Below are 21,317 nucleotides of genomic sequence, written 5' to 3'. Positions count from 1 at the left end.
ACTAACAAAAGCAACTCGTGCTGGTGAACAAGGCCACCACCTTGATTTTTTTTTTTAATTTGTTCATTAATTTTTGTTTGTTTGTTTTTTGGGACAAGGTCTTTCTGTATAACAGCCCTAGCTGTCCTGGAACTCTCTTTGTAGACCAGGCTAGCCTCCAACTCAGAGATCGCCTGCCTCTGCCTCCAGAGTGCTGGGATTAAAGGCATGGGCCACAATTTTTTATTTTCAATACAGACCCTTGGGCAGCCTAGGCTGGCTTCAAACTTGTCATGCAGCCGAACTGGAGGTAACCTGAAATGATTCTCCTCCTTCTACTGCTTGAGAATTGGCATCACGGGTGGGTGCCATCACACCAGGCTCCTCATGCTATTTCCATAGTTTAAAAGGGTTTTACAATATTAGGTGCAGTATCCGTAGGAATAGAACGTGGCTCGGCAGGCCAAAATAACTGCTAGAGCCTCAAAAAGTAGAAAACAGAATTCTCATGTGGTCCTGCTCATTCTGCTCATGGGTATCCTTCCTTACAAACAGGTCATCATGCCGGTATTGATAGAAGCATTGATAGCCTACAGGGGAAACAACCCAAGTGTCCATCAAATGAGTAAACGAAGGGTAGCACGCGCATGCACACACACACACACACACACACACACACACACACACCCCACACGACAGCATCAACAACAACTGAATATTCCCCAACTAGAGAGAGATTCTGATATATGCTGTACTATGAACGAACCACGAACCTTGAAAAGGTGTTAAATAAAACAAGCTAGACCTAAAGGACAAGTAGTTTATGGTGTAACTCCCATGAGACGTCCAGACCAGGCGAGTTCAGAGGTTTTCCGGGTCTCGGGGACTGGGGAGTTATCTAATGTGCACAGAGTTGCTCTTTGGATAATGATAAGGTTCTATAAATGGACAGCGGTGATGATTGCACAACAGAGGGAATACGCTAAATGCTTTAGAGCCGTGCCTTAGAAAACGGTTACAGGGCTGGGGGTGTAGCTCAGTGGGCAGAGAGCATGCCACGTGCATGAAGCCCCGGGTTTATCCCCGGCATTGTTCAAACCAGGTGTAGTTACAGGTGTATACGCACCTGTAATCTCAGTGCTCAGAAAGTGCAGGCAGGAGGGTCAGAGGTTCCGGGTCATCCTCAGCTACACTGCAAGTTTGAGGCCAGGCTAGGCTACATGAGACCTAACTCAACGAACAAACAAACAAGAGCCCAGAGTGATGTCTGGGTGGATTAAGATACTTGACAAGGCTGACTATTCCAGTTTGATCCTAGGAGCCACAAACAGAAGGAGAGAACTGACTCTTGTAAGTTGTCCTCTGGCCTTCACACACTTGGGGACACACACACACACACACACACACACACACACACACGCACACACTAAATCAACATCATTTCATGTTTAAGGTTAAATGATAACATTTATATTATGTATATTTTGCACACCCAGGGAAAGCAGTGAATTCTATGTCCTCGGGTAGAACGAGGTGCTAGGTTTTAAAGGACTGGGAGGAGGCAGGAACACAAGGAAGCACTACTTGGGGCATTCAGACAGCAATCAGCACACAGGAAATCCTGGCTAACACAGAGGGGCTCTGTCGCCATCTGCACAGAGTGGGCTGGGATACAATGGCACTCCTGTTGATGAGGACTCTTCACATAGCCTGCAGAGTCCTACATGCCACCGGGCTGGGGGAGAGAGAAGAGCAGGGTTACTTCCTGGACATTCAGGATTGATGGGATGCGATATACTGGGAGATTTTAAGTTTGTGTGCAAGAAAAAAGAGGCATGTATCTGGGAGCCTTGGACAGAGAGAGAATCTGGTGTAGGAAACAAAGGGCTAACAGCCTGACCTGAGAGAACAAGGGATGTCCACCTAGAGGCTGCTGTAACGGACACAGACCACTCACTCAGAGAACAAGGATGGCAGAATGCTTCCAGGCTCCGGGCGTGGGAACGTGGGGGTGGAGACTTAAAGAAAAGACCCATCTGGTAAATACAGATGTTCGTCGCTGCTGGCGCTGCATCCTGATAAACCCACGTGGGCTGGAAATATCATAAGTCATAAATGCATTCCATACACCTACCTTCCAGACACCATAGCGCTACCCGCCTTGCATGAGCTCAGAATACTTATGTTAGCCTACAGCTGGGCAAAGAAATCTGACACAAAGCCTGCTTTATACTGAGTGCTGACGAGCTTGGGTAACGTGTTGAATGCCACACTGAAAGCGAGACACAGACTTGTCATGAACCTGAAAAGTCCAAGGTAGAACCAGCAAAGGTGAGCTCGCCTGTACCCCATGCATACCCAGCCGCTTGCCCTCCACCTATCTTGCTCAAAAACACACCACATCTATAAAACATGGGGGTGTCCTACCTAAGGCCGAAACTTTGCATCCACTATAACAAATGGCTGCAAGCAGCCAGCAGGGCTGAGCACTCTCATGGCTGGGCCTCACACAAGCGCACCCATCACCAATCATACACGGAGGCTGGTTCCTCTTTTCTAGAGGGGATGTGTAAGGCAACCTAGGCCTGCCTGAATGGGATGCCATGCTCTGAGGCCTGGGACTGCCCAAGGCGGACTTGCTGGAGCATGGCTTCCTGCTTGCTTATCTCTGTCACACAAGGACAAGAAGAAGTCCGGTGGAGGTGGGGGCACTTGTGGTCAGTGGCAGTTCTGCTTCACTTGAGATAAGATTTCAACAGTGAACTTTTATAAAATGACACGGCGTCCTGAGCATCCTGTTGCCAGGTAGCATTCGTTCTTGAATGTGTGTGTGTGTGTGTGTGTGTGTGTGTGTGTGAGAGAGAGAGAGAGAGAGAGAGAGAGAGAGAGAGAGGGAGGGAGAGGGAGAGATTATGTGGAGGCTTACATGTGTGCACATGCCTGGGGGGGTGTGATTGTGTGTGGGAGGGGCTCATATGTGTGCACATGCCTGGGGGGGTGTGATTATGTGGGGGCTCACATGTGTGTACATGCCTGGGGTGATTGTATGGGGGCTCACATGTGTGCACATGTCTGGGCAGGCCCACGGTTGATGTCAAGCTCCTCCTTGAGGACTTTCTGCCTTACATGTTATATAGTAAGTTCTCTCTCTTGAACCCACACTTGCTGGTTCAGCTGTTCTGTCTATCCAGAGAGCACACTCTGAGGATTCCATGCCTCTGCCTCCCAAGCTCTGGGATTTCTACCCTCCCAGCATTTACTGCCTGAGAACTCCGATTCTCACACTGTGTTAACGTCCATCACGATGAACAGTGCATATGTTAGGGCATTTCCACCAGGTGTTCCATCAGGCGGCCCTGCTCTAGAACCCCGAGAAAAGTCCAACTCCTGGACAAAAGCCTCAACTTACTCTACCTGCTAGTGATCTGTCCTGAGCATCAGGGCAGACAGAGGGCTTTGGGTAGTCATCTCCAAAAGGGGAGACTTCCTGTCGTCCTCCCAGCACGGGTGACCCCAGTCTCAGCCTGCATCAAAGCTTTGGCTGGCTCCCAGGGAACCTTCCACATAAGCAGAGGGAATCAGAAGCCTGGAGGAAGTGTGAGATTCAGAAAACACTGTCCAGCTAGCCTTAGGTAGGCAGGTGTTGGGGACATGTCTTAGTACCATCAAGAGTCCCCCACTGTCCTTCTCCTGGGAGTGTCTGTGCATGGCTCTGCCTTTTCCAGTGCAATGGAAAGAAAAGAGAGAAAATGGAAAATTGGAGCAGGAAGATGACTGTGGAATATGCACTTAAGAAAGCTCTCTCTCTCTCTCTCTCTCTCTCTCTCTCCCTTTTCTTTCTCTGCCCCCTTTCTCTCTCTCTCTTTCCCCCTCCTAACAACTTTCCCCTCTCCTCACGTGTTCCCGGCCGGCACCCCTCCCTCCTCTCCCCACCTCTCTCTCTCTCTCTCTCTCTCTCTCTCTCTCTCTCTCTCTCTCTCCCTACCCCCTTCTCTGACGCTCTCTTTCCCTGCCCCCTCCCATGCCCGTAAATAAACTCTATTTTAAACTAAAAAAAAAAAAGAAAGAAAGAAAAGAAAAGAAAGATCACACACACGCTCACACACATGCGCACACACATGCGCACACACAAATACTCACCACCCACCAGGAACCTATGAAGGTAAAGAGGTTTTTAACAACTCTGTGTTTAAAACACTGTGTATGAAAAAAAAAACCCTCTGTGTATGTTGTCCTATATTTTGACCAGAGAAGAGGAAGAGAGAGGGAGACTAAAGGAAATGGGAGGGGGTGACTAGGCCTGTTCCACCCATGCAAAGCACACACGCACACACCTATAATCATCGTCGTCGTCGTTGTTGTCGTTGTCGCATTGTCATCATTGTCATCGTCGTTGTCCTTCCGTGGTCTGCACCCCAGCCATTACCACCCTCATTCAACCAGTCTCCATTTGAGTCAATGCGCAGCCCTCAGACGGCACCTTTTCTCCCCAGCAGGTCTCAGCTTAGCCCTGAAAATCAACCCAGCTGACCAATAAGTCTTCGTATTTCACTCTGGCAACAGATTGGGGGCTGAGGCTGAAGAGACACCATACTACATGTTGGAACAGAGGAAGACCCTGTGAGTCTGGCTCTGTTCATGGATCCTGAGCAGGACTCTTTTTCATTTCACTTTTTCTGGACTCTGGAAATTGAGGCAGGATCTCAAGTAGCCCATGAGATCCCATGAACTCACTATACCTCTGAGACTTTCGATCCTCCTACCTCCGCTTTCCGAGTGCTCGAATCAGAGGTCTGTTCTGTGACAGGCAGTTTACATGATGCTGGGGCTCAAACCCGAGGCTTTGTATATGCTAGGTGAGCTCTAAGCTGCATTCCAGCTCCCAACTTTAAGAACAATGTATATGTGCCACGGAATGCAGGTGGCTGTCAGAGAACAACTTATGGAAGTCAGTTTTCTCCCACTATGTGGGTGGGAAGAGTCAGACTCAGGTTGTCAGGCTTGGCGGCAACACCCTCTGAGCTTTCACCAGCTTGCGAGCCAACTTGCCAGCCCCTCAACCTTCAAAAAAATTAAACAGATACAGAAAACTGCAAAAACATGCAAGCATAATGAGTTATCACATAGCAAACACCTTATAACTACCCACATCAAGAAAGTGCTGGCTGCTCTCCCAGAGGTCCCTGGTTTAATTCCCAGCAACCACATAGTGGCTCACAACTAACTCCAATCCTAGGAGATCCAATGCCTTCTTCTGGCTTCTTTGGGCACTACACAAACACATACGTGCCAGCAAAGTGCCCTCACACACAAAGCAAAAATAAATAAATTAATCTTTAAAAAAGAAAGAAGAGAGGGAGGTGGAGAGATGGCTCAGTGGTTAAGAGCACTGGCTGCTCTTCCAGAGGTCCTGAGTTCAAATCCCAGGAACCACATGGTAGCTCACAACCATCTGTAATTGGGATCTGATGCCTTCTTCTGGTGTGTCTAAAGACAGCAATGGTGTACTCACATACATATCATAAATAAATACTTTAAAAGAGAGAAGAAGAGCTGAACGTCGGCGGCTCCCAGCACTCTGCGTGCACGACACCTTGGCTACTGACTTCTCTGCATTTGCCCGTCAATGTGCATCCCAGGGCGGAACTTTATTTGGTTAGTATGTTCTTTTCTCGTGGGGAAGGTGTAGGGAGAGAACTCGCTGCCTTGCCTTGATACAGGGCCACCTTTAGCCCAGGCTAGCTTTTTTTTTTTTTTTTTTTTTTTTTTTTTGGTTCTTTTTTTCGGAGCTGGGGACCGAACCAGGCTAGCTTTTTGCTCCATATATAGTTAAAGGCTAGTCTTGAACTCATAATCCTCCTGTCTCTGCCGTGCCAGTGCTGGGATTACCATGTGGTGGGTGCCACCACGACCGACTCCATTACTTGTTTCTAAGTCCATTTTAATTTGTTACTTCTCCTCCATCTCTTTTTGTCCTTATACATTGTCTGTTGAAGAGGTTTCCTGCTGACCCTCTAGGTAGGGTAGTCCCTACCCTACCCTGCCCTAAGCCTGAAGTTCATGAAACCCTCCTGGATTTGATATCCAATACCACCACGAAAAATACCTAGCCAAAGAAATGTGGCAAATAAAGTAATGTGTAAATAACATTTAAAATGCATTTGGAAAAAAAATCCCTTTCTTCACAGAGACCAAGCATTACAGAACACAGGTTATAGCAGAAGTCTACAGAAAACATTCTGAAGAATCCTCCCAAATGTAGTCACCCTCAACCCCTGAGACTCGCGCGCGCGCGCGCACGCACACACACACACACACACACACACACACACACCTGCTTGGCCTGAGACGCAGGTGTGGTACCCTTCAGCAAGCACATACAGTTTCGATCATACCATCGTGTAACCATAGTGAGGGTTTGGCCGCTGGCCGCGGACTCCATTGTTCCTCCGCTAAGCCACCCTGCACTAGGGGACAGGATTTATGAGCAAACATTATCAGAACAGATGTCCAGGCGAGCAGGCAAAGCAAACAGGAACAATGACTGGGGCGACACAGGCTTGGCTCTCACTAAAAAGAGAAGAGAAAACCCTGGCTCCCAGCCAAAAGGATGGACAGGGCCCCACTTCTTCACACATCTGGAGCTTCAGAACGTTAGGCCTTCTGTCCAGCGAGATTTTTAAGCTGACCAAAGAGACCATATTCTGGGAGACAGGTTGCTTTCTCCTAGATCACGGACAACTTACAACTTTTGTGAATGAGTCTCACTATTTGCTAATATTTTTATTTAGGAAAAAAATAGTAAAGCTAAAAAGTTGAGTGAGAGTATTTATTTCTCTTTGGTAGGAAAAAAAAGGGAGAGATTAAGACACAAACACTAGGCATGGTAGTGCATGCTGGGATCCTAGCACTTAGCACAGGTAGGGCTGGAGAGACAACTCAGTAGTTAAGAGTACAGGATGAGGGGTTGGGGATTTAGCTCAGCAGTAGAGCGCTTGCCTAGCGAGCGCAAGGCCCTGGGTTGGGTCCCCAGCTCCAAAAAGAAGAAAAAAAAAAGAGTACAGGATGAGAGTTTGGTTCCCGGCATGCACATGGGGACTCATAACCATGGGTAACGCTAGTAGCAGGGGATCCAGTGCCTAGTCTGACCTCTGTGGGCACCTGGCACACATATGGTGCACATGCATGTACTCAGGCACACATGCATACACGGAAAAGAAATAAATCATAAGAAACACAAGTTTGAGGCTTGCTTGGGACTCTGTCTCAAAACAAAACAGAAGTCTGAAGCTAGCCTGGTCTACAGAGCAAGTTCCAGGACAGCCAGGGCTACACAGAGAAACCCTGTCTCCAAAACCAAAACAAATAAACAAATAAAGCTGAAGAAATGGCTCAGTGGTTAAGAGCAGCTGCTCTTTCACAGGAATCAGGTTTGATTCCCAGCACCCACATAGTACCTCACAACTGTCTATAACTCCAGGTCCAGGAGGCCCACTGTCCTCTTCTGACTTCCACGGGCACCAGACTTACATATAGTGTACAGGCATACAGGCACATAAAACACTCACACGCACCGTAATAAATAAATAAATCTGAGAAATAAAAAAACGTCATCAACAACAGCTAATGGGTTCGGTCCCCAGCTCCGAAAAAAAGAACCAAAAAAAAAACGTCATCAACAACAGCTAAGGTAGGAGCATCCTGACCAGCTCAAAATGGACCTAGGCTACATGGTGACTTATAGGCTAGCCTAGGCTACAGACTGAGCCCCCAACCTCAAAACAAATAAACCAAAAAGATAACAAAATGTCCAAAGAAAATAAACAAAAAGAACTCCAAGGGACTTGGGCAGAAATCCTCCTCACCGCAGACCTCCCGGCATACAGATGCCAACTAGAAAGGCAGTCAGAGTGTCCTACATACACTCATCCCCACCCTGAGGGCCCCAAGTAAATCAAGGGGATATCCCAGGCCACGCTGGCTAAGAGGGAAGTAACGGGGGGGGGGGGGACCCTGAAGGTGTCTGTTAGCCCAAGGGCTTTACTCAGGAGAGTCTGAAGAGAAAAGGGAAAAGGAGGAGGAGAAGGAGAAGAAGAAAGGCAGGAGGTCTCAGCAGCATAAAAGGCAGGAAATAAAATCTCCTCAGACTCTGCTGGCATAATTGAAAGTGGACCATATGCCAGGGACTTGGCGAGGTGCATCTCACAGGCTTTATTTGATTTCCACAACGACCTGATGAGGCAGCTACTGTTTTCCTTGTTTAACCAACAGGAAACTCAGACACTGGGAGGAGGGAAGCCGAGGAGGCAACCCTCAAACCCTGGGTGTATCTGGCCAAGGCTGAGGAGAGCTCCCCCCCCCGCCCCCGTCTTTGAGGAAAGCCTGAAGGATACTTGCTCTTTAATATCTCTCTTTCTAAAGATGGAACAAAATAAAAAAGGATTTAGGTTAAGCCACCAGAAGAGATGGTTACAGGGTCCAGTTTACTCCTCGGGATAGACCTGGGAAAGTGGCAGCTTCAAGTGGCCACTCGGCAGGCAATGGATAACTTAATCTTTTTTTTTTTTTGGTTCTTTTTTTGGAGCTGGGGACCGAACCCAGGGCCTTGCGCTTCCTAGGTAAGCGCTCTACCACTGAGCTAAATCCCCAACCCCGGATAACTTAATCTTTACCACCAACCCCACTTAGAGGTCTCTTCAGGCACCAGGGCCCCACCTCCAGTCTCAAGGGAGGCTTTTGAACAATGCAAAATCTGAGGTCACATGCATCTTTTGCTAAACTTAACAAGCAGATGGTCTGAGAGGTTAGATATTAAAAGGAAGTCTTTTTTTTCAATAAATAAGGCAGGGTTTGCTGATTAAATCTGTCACCGAGGTTACTGGGACTGCATTGAAGTTTGCATCTGAGTTCCTACTAAAAGCAGACCCGTCCAGCGCACCTGTTGGATATCGAGTGGTGTTCACCACACCCACACAGAGATGACAGGCAGGCAAGCAGCTCAAACAGAAGGCTCACAATTCCCTTCAGGAGCCACTTCCTGCCTGCTGTCTCCCCGCTGCCTGAAACACTGGAGGATCCTCAGGACACAAAGCAGACCCTAGGTATCCAAAAGCATTGAGCTTTGGCCTGAAACAGAAGGCCTCTGACAAGTTGTCATCAGCAGGGAAGACAGAACACCCTGGACCAGCAGGAGAGAGAAGGAGGGGGCAGTTGCTATTAATCAAGATGCTTCTCAGAGATAGGCTCCCGTTTTGAATGTCATTGGTTTGAACCAAACCTAGAATTTACTATTGACCCCAGAACAGAGGACATAAACTGCTGTTACCCAGATGTGTGGTTTTCTTTAGGGCAAATGCAGTCCTGCTACCAAAAGCCTGACTTTCTCCCCAGTTCTAAGCTTCTCCAATCTCTTAGAAGCCAAGGCCTAGAAAGGTCAAAGGCCTTGCCTCCAAGGTCACACGCAAGAAGCAGAGCTAACACCAGCAGGCTGACCCCTACTCAGGAACCCGCCCCAGGTGGCCAGCAGCTGCCCCTGAGAGTAGCGAGCCATGGGGGTTGGGGTGAGAACATTTATGAATCGCTGCATACCCTACAGCATCCCGATGGTCTCATGAGGCGAAAGGGACACTGTGGGGACAGGGCAGCAGCCACGCTGTGGCTGTGGGGATGCTTGACTAGAAGACTAATCCCTGCCCCGCTCCCCAGGCCACCACGAGGCACCCTGTCAGTTGCTGTGATGAGTCCACCTCCCCCTTTGATCCCAAAGAGGAGAGGAGGTGGGGGAGCATTGATTCACCCAAAGCAAAAGCAACACAAAGGCTGCACCTGTTTCCATGGAGACGCGATTGACTAAGCAAAGGAACAAAACGCGGAGCAAGAAACACAAGCCCGTCACCACCTTCCGGGCCAGCGTGATCGATGTTGGCGGGCCAGTGCCCCGACAGGAAGACAGCGGAAGGATGAAAGGTGATCGGCAGATCTAGAAGCATGGGGAGCCCTTTCAGTGCGCCCTCGCTGGGCCCCCAGGCAAACAAACTGCCTACGCGGCTCTGACTCCTGAGAAAAACCTGAACAGAAATCCCAAGTGAGAGATTCTTCTCTTCACAAAGAGATTCTTTGCTTGACAAAGGAATTCCTGGAAACGACGAGGCAGAAAGGTTGGGAGCGGAGGCTTTCTCCAGGCGGACGCTTTCTCTCTGTCTAAAGACTAACTTCTGAAGAACACGGAGAGACGGAGGGAGTAACTTCAGTAGCAAGTTTATAAGCAAAAAGGGCAAAATATCCAAGGGGTGAGGGCAGAAGGAGGGCACAGGGCACTGCTTATAAAACATCTGCCGGGAGAGGCTCACATAGTACCATAGGACTTGACAGAAACGAGGGAACAATAAACAAGGGACGCAGCAGCAGGTGTCTGGGGATCCTGAGGGGCTGTATGGATGCTCACTCTTCAAGCCATTAGTTAGATGAAGAGGAAGAGTGGGGAACAGGGGTCATCTTTCTATGGACAAGCGCAAGAAACCTGAGATGCCCTCAAAGTGTGGAGGTTGAAAGAAAGATGTCACATGTATGTTCAGTAGATGGCAGCAGCTAATTTAATGCAGTCATTAGAGTCCTTAGCTTGTTCTCTCCCTGCCTCCCTGCCTCCCTCTCTATCCCCACCTCCCCGTGTGTGTATGTGTGGTATGTAGAGGCCCCAGCTCACTCTCCCCTTACTTTTTGAGGCAAAGTCTCTCACTGAACCTAAAGACCAGCAAACCGCAGGGATGTTCTTGTCTCTACCATCCAAACACTGGGACTACAGGGGCACACTGCCCTGCTGTCTATGTGGGTGTCGGGGATCTGAACTCAGGTCCTCACACTTGCATAGCAAGCCCTGTAGCAGCTGTGCCCTCTTCCCAGCCCTTTTGGCTGGCTCTTGATGTTTATCAGGTGACACATGGGAAGCACCCACTTCTCATGTACAGTCATGTGGTGGGGGTGGGAGGGGAAGAACGCAGGCTACCAAGCTGTCCTTGGAGAGTCTCCCCAGGATGTTACTGAGCTAGGTCTTTTCCTGTCTATCATTCCTACAGGGAATGGAAACCAAGGATAGTAACCAAAATATTCCCTGAGCATCCTGTGTGGGCCGGGCACTAAGGAACTATTAAGACTCCCTCATCTTCTTCACCACCCCACGAGGGACCCATTATCCTCTCCGTTTACCAACAGGGAAGCAAGCAGAGGGAGGAGAGGAATGTGTCATGTGCCTGCCAAGAGGCGAAGCCCATCTTCAAACTCAGCTCTGCCCAGCCTCAGAGCCTGTGGACCATGACCTGCCTCCTACCCGTCACATCAGCCTCATTCAACAGAGACCAAGGGCAAGAATGGCCAAGGAACAGACACTGAGGTGGAGGCAAAGCCAGGACTCAGGGGTGGGGATGGGGGTGGTGGACAGGCTCTGTAGCCCTACCCTAAGGCACCTGTGTCTGTGGTGCTCTCCTTGGGAAGGGTGACTGTGGCTGTTTTGTGGCCACATTCGTTTCTATTCTGGGCTTAGTTTGCCACTCTGTAGCAAGGGCACACATCCTTATAGGGTGAGGGGATGAGCATGTGACACACATCCAAGGTGTCAACCAGGCAGTGAGTAAGTAGAGTGAATCACAGCTCGCTCAGCAAACCTTCCCAGCGGCCTCAGTGGAAGGTACAGAGCAGTCCTTGCAGGGCAAACACTTAGGTGGCATCTCTGGGACTGGAGTTGAATGATTGTCCCACTGGGAATATTTGAGGAACCTGTGAGGGGACCTGGCAACTCCCAAGGATGCTCAGACACATATAAACATGGCTTCCAGAGTATCCATTTTTACCTGTTGTCTTTCCGGCTGTACACAGTCTGAGCTTGAAGCTTCTATCCTCAACATTCACCCCCCACACCCATCCCCTCTCTAAAGAGACAAGCTAGAAGGAATGCTGTCCTATGTGGGAGTCCCAGGGAGGCAGTAGGTGTTTAGGACCCAGAGAAAGTGCCTGGCTGTATTTAATTTGTGTCTTATCTAAGCACCTGTTTATTTCAGGTAGCCTTGGGAAGCAAGGATTCTGACCCAAGGACATTTGGCTAACAAATTTCATTGAATAAAGATATTGGAGGGGCTGGGGAAATGGCTCAGTCAGTAAAATGCTTGCCTTGTAAGCATGATGACCCAGGTTCAATTCCCTGAATCCTCTCATTCTTTCTCTGTCTCTGTCTCTGTCTCTCTCTGTCTCTCTCTGTGTCTCCCCGTCTCCCCCAACTCCCCACATACACAGAGGTCCTATAATCCCGGTACTGAGAGAATCAGCGGACTCCTGAGACCAATAGCCAGGCAGCCTACCCTGATCAGCAAGAGTCCCAGGTCACAGTGAAAGATCCTGTCCTAAAACAAAACAAAACACACACACACACACACACACACACACACACACACACACACACACACACACAAATAGCACATAAGAGTGACACTCAAGGTTAACCTTTGGCCCACATGCACTGGTACATACACATAACAATAGCAGTGAAAATGGAGTCAGACTTTGCCTGGCTGGTCTCACCATGGGATCCAGTTTGGCAGCTAGGAATTACTGCATACACTTCCCAACTTCCCAACCCTTCCTGGGCTGAGTCCGCCACTCTAGGGACCAAAACACACCTGGATCAAGAACATAGACTGTAAGACGTTTGTTTAAAGTTCCGGTACAGTTTTCAGTCTGAGCAGGATTCATGGGTTTTCCCAGTTCGTTTAACAAGTGTGGGGTGGACAACAGTTTGGAGTCCACCGACCACCCCCAAAGTCATGCTGAAGATGGCTAGCTCCGTGTGTGGACACAGCTGTCTGGCAAAGGCAGCGGCTATGCAGAAAGCAAACACCAGCCCTGGGTATATGCTTGCTCTGAGGCCTCTATGGATATGGATGTGGCTGTTACTCAACGTTTCTGGGTCTCAGTTTCCCCATAAGAGATGAACACAATGCCCTACAAGGTACAGTCAACTTTCTAAAGATGGTGACAGCAACTAGCTTAAAGGAACATTAGAGGTGTGTGTGTCATCACAAGGAGCCCGAACAGGAGGAAACCAGCAAGCATTTTCTGTTTCGCTTGGCCCACTTTATGCTACGTGTCTCTAGATGATATTAATAACTAATATTTATTGAACCAGGCTCTGGGCTAAGTGCTTTATAGGCCTTGGTTCATTTTGTTTTCACAGTGACTCACAAGGCAGGTGTCTCTTTTGTTGTTGTTTTCGGTTTTTGGAGATAGGGTTTCTCTGTGTGTAGTCCTGGATATCCTGGAACTCAGTCTGTAGACCAGGTTAGCCTCTGCCTCCCGAGCGCTGGGATAAAGGTGTGGGCACCACCACACCCAGCTGCAAGTATTTTCTTTTTCTTTTTTTCTTTTTTTCCGGAGCTGGGGACCAAACCCAGGGCCTTGCGCTTGCTAGGCAAGCGCTCTACCACTGAGCTAAATCCCCAACCCCTGCAGGTATCTTCTTATTCCCAATTCAGAGGCACAAAAACCTTGTGTTCTTGCTTAGCTCACTCAGCTAGCGGCTATGCGCCCACAGCCCAAGCCGCCGAGGTCCTCCCTGCTCACACTACAGCCCTCAGCCAGCAACATCTGTACCAACTCGCTAGCAAAGCAGGACCCCAGGACTGAATCCAAACCTACTGGACTTTAGCAAAGCCAGGAGCCAGAGACTCACTGCTGTAAACTGAATGCAGCTGGTTAACCATCCTGGCTTTACCTTGCTGAAGTAACATCAGAGTGTTTGCTTTTTTCTAGGCACTGACACACACAGCTGGCAATGGAATCAGGGGAGCCAGCTAGGGATTAAAAGATCCATTGGTGACACATTTGAAATGCAAAAGGCGATTAAGAAGAGTCCAGTGGCTCTCATCAGAGGTTTCCTCTGAGGAATGGGATGGGATGGGGGAGTGTGAGTGGGTTAGAGGCTTGAGATTGCCTTTTTTTTTTTTTTTTTTTTTTTAACAAGGTCTCACTCACGATGCAGCCTGGGCTGCCCTAGAATTCACTTTCTAGACAAAGCTGGCCTTGGTCTTGAATTTAGAGCCATCCGTCTACTTCTGCTTCCCAAGTGCTGGGATTAAAAGTGTGTGCCACCATGCCTGGCATATTTGGCATTTTAAATGAAAATTACACAGTTGTGTCTTGATGATAGATTAAACATAAAACCACACTGTGTATTTATTGATTGGTTGTTTTTTTTGTTTTTATTTTTTTTTGTTTTTTTGTTTTTTGTTTTTTGTTTTTTGTTTTTGAGACTATGTAACCCCGGTGGGCCTTGAACTCTCAATCTCCCCACTTTCACTTGTCTCTTGAGTTTTAGGATTATAGGAATGCCACACCATGCCCAACAGAAACATGGTTTTGTCGTCGTCGTCGTCGTTGTTGTTGTTGTTGTTGAGAAAGGGGCTCTCTATGTAGCCCTGGCTGTCCTGGAACTCTCTATGGAGACCAAGCTGGCCTTAAATGCACAAAGATCTGGCCTGCCTCTGCCTCCTGAGAGCTAGGATTGAGGCACCTGCCACCATGCCAGGCAGAAAACATGTTTTAAAATACATGTTTTCATGTATTTAGGAGGGAGAATATGAGCTGGAGAAATGGCTCAGCAGTAAGAGTCCTGGCTGCTCCTCCAGAGGAACCAGGTTCAATTCCAAGCACCCACACGGCAGCTTGAAACAGTCTGTAACTCAGTCAGTCCCAGGAACCTGGCATTCTTTTCTGGCCTTCTAGGGCACCAGATGCATGATGCACGGCCATGCATGCTGGCAAAATACCCATACACATCACATAAAAAGTTAAATAAAGTCGGAGTTTAGACCACTGCAAATTGGCTATATTCATCACACACACACACACACACACACACACACACACACAGACAGGTTGGTAGGTTTTGACTTCACCAAGGTCATGAGAAAGGAAGCGAATGTGATCCAAGCCAAAAGACCAGGCTTCAAGCCCAAGTTCTGTCCCTAATTTGCTGTGGGGCCTGCTTCCTCTGTTAGAGAGGAGGACTTGTCTATGCCCCGTACAGCTGCACAGTGAGCGTGCAGAGCTCAAGAATGTGGTGAGATACACACACAGCTTTACATGGGGCACACCAGGGTCACCAGGACTCAGGTTTCTTGGGAGCACCAGGCAGATTTTCAACCCTTAGAAATGAGAATAGGAGCTGGGCAGTGGTGCTGCACACCTTTGATCCCAACACTCTGGAGGCAGAGGGAGGCAGATCTCAATGCGTTCGAGGCTAACCTGATCTACAGATTGAGTTCTAGGACAACCAGGGCTACAGAGTGAAATCCTGTCTCAAAAAACCAAACCAAACAAACGTATTAGATAAGGACACGTTCAAAAACGTCACAAGAGCTTTCTTTTCTGCCACCGCCATGCCATCCAGACTGAGGAAGACCCGGAAACTCCGGGGCCACGTGAGCCACTGCCACGGTCGCATCCGTAAGCACCGCAAGCACCCAGGAGGCCTCAGGAATGCTGGAGGCATGCATCACCACAGGATCAACTCTGACAAATATCATCCAGGTCACTTCGGCAAAGCTGGCATGAGGCATTACCACTTGAAGAGGAACCAGAGCTTCTGCCCAACTGTCAACCTGGATAAATTATGGACGTTGGTCAGCGAGCAGACACGGGTCAATGCAGCAAAAAACAAGACTGGAGCTGCTCCCATCATTGACGTTGTTTGATCAGGCTACTACAAAGTTCTGGGGAAGGGGAAGCTCCCTAAGCAACCTGTCATCGTGTAGGCCAAATTCTTCAGCAGAAGAGCTGAGGAGAAGATGAAGGGTGTTGGAGGTGCCTGTTCTGGTGGCTTAAAGCCACTTCAGAGGTTAATTAAATGCAAACATTTTCAAAAAAAAAAAAAAAAAGTCACAAGAAAGGGCTGGTTCCAGGCATTTGGTCCATTTCCTTTGTGCTTCACACCTTGCCTCTCTCCAGGCTCTCAGGCCCGCCAGGGTTCTATTTCGAGGTGTGGCCATGTCTCTGACATTGTTCCCCAGCTACTAGGAGCAGTAGACTTGATGCCTGAGGTTCCGCTCCCTGCGGCTAATGCCGTGTTTCCCCTTTCTCATCTTGGAGCTCAGACTGGTGAAGTTTCCCTCCCTGGGCCTCCATCGTCTCTAATAAAGACCGGGAGAACTCCAGCTCCTTTGCAGGTTTGAAATGGAAATGACGGACAAGAATACATGTATACAGTAGGAGCTTAGCACGGGCAGCAGCAGTGCCACTCTCTGGTCTTCCAAAGGGTGACATCAGTCCCTGGCCCAGGTACACAATGGAATCATCTAAGGAACATACTACACACTACACACTACACACACACACACACACACACACACACACACACACACACACACGCACGCACGTCTCTAATTCTCTCTCTCTTTCTCTCTCTCTTTCACACACACACACACACACATGCACGTCTCTAATTCTCTCACACACACAATCTCTAACTCTCTCTCTCTCTCTCTCTCTCTCTCACACACACACACACACACACTCCTTCCCCCCACTCCTCTTTGTAAAACACTGTATTATTTATTTATTGTGCACGCATGTAGTGGTTGTGCAGGTGTGCACATTATGGCCCATATGTGAAAGTCAGAGGACAGTTTGTAGGAGTTGGTTCTCTCCTCCCACCATGTGGCTCCCTCAGGTTAAACGCAGGCTGTCAAGCTTCACGGCAGGGCCCTTTACCCATTAAGCTGCCTCGCTGACCCTGGTCTTGTCCTGACCATCCTGCCTCTACTTCCCCAGTACAGGGGTCATAAGTGCACATCCCACATCTGAATTTTTTCTCTTTAACACCAATGCCCAGATCTTCTCTTTTTCTCAGGGGATGAGTATGGGTGTTAGAAAACCAGTACATTTTTTTGAAAAGCAATCTGGGAGACTCTGGTGCGCACCCATGGCTGAGAACTGTGGTCCACTTCGGCCTCTCAGCTTTTGATATCAACCTGAATCTCCTGGGAGTCTTCCTAGAATGTAGGTTCTGACTCCAGACCTTTGGTGTGAGACCCAAGAGTCAGCATTTCCAATTATGGCCAAGGAGATGCTAACGCAGCCGGTCCATAGTCTCAGAAGAACGGTCCCGCAAACCCCCGGCCATGGCAGATGGCTAGAAGCTTATAGCGTTTGTCTCCTCTGCAACCTTGCAGCTCTCGCCAGCCAGGCAGGAAACGTAATGCCTCGGAAAAGCAGCCAAGGACATGACCTCAGATTGAGGCTCGAAGACCGAGAACCAAAGCTTGTCCCCAAATGACTCTGCCTTTGGCTTCCTGTTGGCTTTTTGGCCACAAGTGTGGTCACAAAGACACCAGCAAATGAGTGAGTAGTGAGCCTACCCTTTATGAAGAGTTGCCTTTCTGGAGAGAGCAAGGGAGCAGGGGGAGAGGGAACCAGCCCTGGTTACTTTCACTTGGATGAGTGGGGACGGGGTGGAGACCATGGCCTGCCTCAGCAGGATGTCCCAGCCATAAAAAGCTGGAGGAATAGCAGCTCCAGCGAGCCAGATGCCTCTCAAGCAAGAAAGACGCCTGCCTGAGGTAGGTCTGGGGAAGACACAGTTGAAAGGTTGCTCTGACCTGGGTGTAGGAGTGCATGCCTTTGCTCCCAGCACTTGGAAGGCAGAGACAGGTAGATCTCCGTGAGTTCAAGGCCAGCCTGGTCTACATAGGGGGCTCCAGGACAGCCAGAGCCGTATAGTAAGGCCATGTCTCAAACAAACAAACAAAAAGCAGAAGAAGAACTATGAACCATGAACCTCACTAAGTGCTGGATGCCCTGCACAGGCCAAGCGACTTTACAGAAATATTTTCATTTGATTGTCACATCAAAGGTGACAATCTGGGGCTGGAGAGACAGCTCAGTGGTTAAGACCCCCGACTGCTCTTCCAGAGGTCCTGAGTTCAATTCCCAGCAACCACATGGTGGCTCACAACCATCTGTAAAGAGATCCAATGGCTTCTTCTGGTGTGTCTGAAGACAGCTACAGTGTGCTCTCATATAATAATAAATAAATCTTTAAAAAAAAAAAGGTGACAATCTGGTACCTCTGCTTTCGTGGACACATGAGGAACCTGAGGTTCCAGTAGTAAGTGACAAGGGACTTATACAGGCCAGACCCGGGATGGAATCCTATCTGTTCAACTCCTCCTACTCCAATATATTGCTACTCGAAGCTTTTCAATCTCTCAGTGGCTGAATTTACTGCCTCACTGAAGTAGAGAAGAAAAGGGAAAAGTGTACAGACTTCAACAGAGCTGGGAGGGGCTTATTATAATCGCTATTAAACACCATCGCCATCGAGTATAAGTAAAAAATAAGGCAGGTGTCTATTTACTGTTGAAGAACCCCCCACCCCACCCCCATTCTGGGTTGCTTCTTGGCTAGAAGCTTCTTCTAGAACAGCGGTTCTCACCTCTCCTAACGCTGCCACCCTTTAATACAGTCCCTCACGGGGTGGTGACCCCAACTGTAAAATTATCTTGTTGCTACTTCATAACTGTAATTTTGCTACTGTTATGAATCATAATGTAGGTATCTGATATGTGGTCAGGACCCGCATGTTGAGAACAGCTGCTCTGAATAGTATGAGTGGCTGGGCGACTCTAGGATAGCTACTGGAGGGTCTTTGAAGGAAGAGTTTGGCTACAAGAGCCAAGCCAATAGCTCAAGAAAGGCTATGGAGCAAGTCAAGGCACCATACTCCTTGTACCTAAGCAACAGGCCAGGCTCGTGGCTGAAAATGAGGCTCAATCCATGAGCTGATGGGCCCCACAGTCAACCTAAACTTGTACCCCATTACCAGACCTCTGCCCAAGCCATGAGAAGCTCCTACAGGTAAATGTGTGTCTCAGTTTACCCACTCCAGAGCTGAGGGCTAAAACCAGAAGCTCCTATCCCAGCTCTGTACCTTAGCAGGCCCCTCTCCCTAGAACCTTGGCCAGAAAGGACTTTGGCAAAAGACTTGGTCCTACATTAATATTACACCCATAGAACAAATGGCTCACCGACTCTCACTCTGAACTTCTGAGGCTTAAAGTAAAGATGACTTAGGGGCCAATGGTAAGCAATGGTCTAGTCTTAGGATCAAAGATTTTTTTTCCAGCAACTAGAATGATGTTTTAAAAACTATTCTGGGGCCAGCAAGATGGCTCGGTGGGTAAAGGCACTTGCCACCAAGTGTGATGGCCTGATTCTGACTCCTGCAACCCATGTGGGGGAGAAGAGAACAAATTACGGCCGCCAAGTTGTCCCCTGGCTTCTACACTCATCCTGCGGTATGCAAGCACACAAACAGAGCAATAGACATACGTTTTAGCTATACCATTTCGTTCTGAATCTGGCTTTAATATCTACATATGAGCATGTGACCAGGTCAGGAATGCAGTGATTTCTGTTGTCTTCTTTAAGGAGCCTAGTAACTAACTACACGGGCTAAGCGACCTCATTCTAACTTCAAGCAACTAAGACCTGCAGGGAAGCTACCAACCTCCAGGTAGTTGTCTTCAGGCAGGGGGCTGGGCTGGGCCAGCACAGAGGGCACAGAGGCTTGGGGCTCTGCGGAGGATGACCCTGAGTCTTGTTGAGATACCCTCCCAAGGCACTGAAATCCTCAGAGAAACACAGGAGCCCTGCTGTTCCTTTTCAAATGCTCTAAAGGATTTGGCAAAAGATTCTCCAACCAACATTATGTCGGGTGCTTTGCACCGGGCAGGAGCTAAAGACTTGACACTGCACACAGACAGACAAGTTTCACCATGTGGGGCTTAAAGGCCTCCTGGGGTCACACCCAATCTAGTGAGAATGGCAGGTCCCTCAGCCATCTGCAAATGTGAGGAAGTAACAAAGTCAAAAGACCAGATACTCCAGCAGCTGTCTCCAAAGAGATCTAAATATAGGGGTTGGACCTCCTAAGAGAAACCTGATATTGCCAGCAAAGGGGGTCCTGAGCCCCTTGTTCTTGGGTGTCTGCACACTATGCCTGTGACTGCCCCAGGGACAGTGAGAGGCCTATCTGGAGCAGTGGGACCTGAGCTTTAGCTAACTGGCCAAGCCATGTCTTCATCACAGGGGCAGGAGTCTATGCTGGGGGCCAGGTTAGGAGCCTTTGGGTCATGGGGAGGCTGGAGAATGTCTTTTCTGAGATTGTAACCACCTGGGTAGCTGGTCTAGGTAGTCCCTAAAGTGAGAAAAAAAGGAATGCCCTGGTCCCTTGATCCTGGGGAGGGATGAAGTCAAGTAGAGAAGTGGGGAAGAGAGGTTCTTGTCAACTAGTGCACACCTGTAATCTCAATGCTAGAAAAGCAGAGGGAGGGGGAGGGGGAGGAGCTCAAGGCCAGGTTGGGTTACACAGTGAGACTCTCATTCCAAAAAGTTACCCTCTGTGCTGAGGGAAGAGGGACAAATAACACTAAGGATGTTTGATAAAGCTTCAAAGTGACATTTTATATTTACCTAAAGTTATATTTAATACCCATAAGTGTATGCTATATACATATATACATAGCATAATTAAAATTATGTTACCTGGGCTGACAGTGCCTCCCATAAGAGCAGAACACTACTTAACAAGAGCCCCAGGACCAGGCATGAGACACTCCGATTCAAGTTATTGGTCAGGGTAATCTGAGTGACTCCCCAATCAATGAAGGTTTCTGTTGCTATTGCCTTTAGTTGCCTCTCCCGGGTTGAAGGTAAAGTCCTGTTGCTGAAGACACCACGGACTTCAGATACGAGAGTCATGCTGGATCTCCCTTGAAAGTCTCTCTCTCTGTGGTCTAGTTTCCAGACTATCAGAAGGCGCTAGCCCTAAATATACAACAGTGGCACTCACATCTAGACTAACTGACCGCACTCTAGTTGGACTAAAACCTGCTCAACAGGAGGGAAATCATGCCTGGCATTGGAAACTTAGTCAACTACCCCGGGTTAATGAGGAATGAGGTTGTGAATCTTAGAGGAGAACCTATTACTACCACTTTACTGGACCGGTGTAATTCCTAACTGCACCCTACAACCTTATCCCTACAGAGTGTAGCTCTCGTTCTGATCAAAGACGCTGCTCTCTGTGGTGAAAACCACCACTGGTCATACGGCACAGATCAACCAATCCTGAGGATCCCAACCCTTACAGGTACATCTACAATACTACTCCTGTAGCCACGGCTCGGGGAACAGCACAGAGAAGATGGTGGGAAGACTTGAAGAGCCAGAGAGCCAGAGGACCAGGAACTCTGCTGTGAGACCGTATTGCTTAGAACCAATAACCAAGCTACATT

The 21,317-nt window shown here is 48.6% G+C and overlaps 1 protein-coding gene and 1 pseudogene across 3 annotated transcripts in view; one reads left to right on the top strand and one right to left on the bottom strand.

Annotated features, from left to right (window-relative positions):
* Positions 1 to 21,317, bottom strand: part of Cuedc1 (CUE domain containing 1) — a 95,117-nt gene that overhangs the window by 42,699 nt on the left and 31,101 nt on the right. The gene's annotated exons all lie outside the window — the stretch shown is intronic.
* Positions 15,287 to 16,333, top strand: Rpl27a-ps10 (ribosomal protein L27a, pseudogene 10; annotated as a pseudogene).

The sequence above is a fragment of the Rattus norvegicus genome, chromosome 10 (assembly GCF_036323735.1).
Source record: "Rattus norvegicus strain BN/NHsdMcwi chromosome 10, GRCr8, whole genome shotgun sequence".
Classification (NCBI taxonomy): Eukaryota; Metazoa; Chordata; class Mammalia; order Rodentia; family Muridae; genus Rattus; species Rattus norvegicus.
Note: the sequence above shows the minus strand (reverse complement) of the source record. Positions and strands in the feature narration are given on the sequence as shown.